This window comes from Neofelis nebulosa, chromosome 10, assembly GCF_028018385.1.
Source record: "Neofelis nebulosa isolate mNeoNeb1 chromosome 10, mNeoNeb1.pri, whole genome shotgun sequence".
In the NCBI taxonomy this organism is placed as follows: Eukaryota; Metazoa; Chordata; class Mammalia; order Carnivora; family Felidae; genus Neofelis; species Neofelis nebulosa.
In genome coordinates, this window is record NC_080791.1 from 12483451 (window position 1) to 12484727 (window position 1277).

A 1277-nucleotide genomic window follows, 5' to 3' on the forward strand; every position below is an offset into this window, starting at 1 on the left:
AGTAATTCACTCAAAATAGATCATAGACCTAAATGATTATACAAGGAAAACTACAAAACTCCTAAAAAGAAAATATACAAGGAAATACTTGTGACCTTAGGTTAGACAAAGCCTTCTGAATTATGATACCAAAACACAAGGAACAAAAGAAAAAAAAATTCTCTTCATTGCAAGGAAAAAAAAAAACGTTTGTGGTTCAAAGGACACCATTTAAAAAATAAAACAACAGTGCTTGCTTCAGCAGCAAATATACTAAAATTGGAACGATACAGAGAAGATTAGCATGGCCCTTGCACAAAGATGACATATAAATTCATGAAGCGTTCCCTATTTTATGAAAAAATAAAACAACCCACAAAATTGGAGAAAATATTTGCCCCCATCTATCCAACTACTTGTAACTAGAATAAAGAACTCTTACACCTCAATAATAAAAACACAAACCAATTTTAAAAATGGACAGAAGAGATGAATAGACATTTCACCAAAGATGATACACAAAAAGGCAATCAGCACATGAAAAGATGCTCAGCATCATTAGTCATTAGGGAAATGCAAATAAAAATCACGTTGGAGATAGCTATAAATAAAAAGACAATAGCAAGTGTTGGCGAGGATGTGGAGAAATGGGGATCCTCATACATTGCTGGTGGGAGTATAAAATGGCACAATTGCTTTGGAAAACTGTCTAGCAGCTCCTCAAAATGTTAAACATAGAGTTACCATGTGCCCAGAAATTCCAGTCCTTGGATATATACCCAAGAGAAATGAAATCATACCTCTATACAAAAACATGTACATAAATGTTCCATGGCAGCATTATTAGCAAGATCGCCAAAGGGGAAACAACCTGAATATCCATCAACTGATGAATGGATAAATAAAATTTGGTCTATGTATGCGATGGATTACAGTTCAGCAATATAAAGGAATAAAGTACTGATTCATGCTGCTATTCGAATAAAACCTCATAAAAACTTTTATGCTGAGTGGGAAAAAAAGTCATAAAAGACCATATATTGAATGATTACATTTATATGAAACATCCATAAAACCTAGAGACTCATAGCAGGTTGACAGATATCTATCCGGGGCTGGAAGTGGGAATGAGAAGGGACTGTAGATGGACACAAGGGATCTTCTGGGTACAAAAGGAAATGTGCCAAAAATTTTTTGTGATGGTTTCACAACTAGGTACATTCATTAAGAGTCAGTGAGCCTTACACTGGGTGAATTTTATGGTACGTATACTCTAGCTCAACAACGTTGTTAAAAAA

At 34.5% G+C, this 1277-nt stretch overlaps 1 non-coding gene across 1 annotated transcript; it reads left to right on the plus strand.

Moving 5' to 3' along the window:
* Positions 1-232: 232 nt before the first annotated feature.
* Positions 233-335, plus strand: LOC131489020 (U6 spliceosomal RNA). Its single transcript, XR_009250381.1, has one exon. It is a non-coding gene; the product is annotated as a U6 spliceosomal RNA (small nuclear RNA).
* Positions 336-1277: the final 942 nt, after the last annotated feature.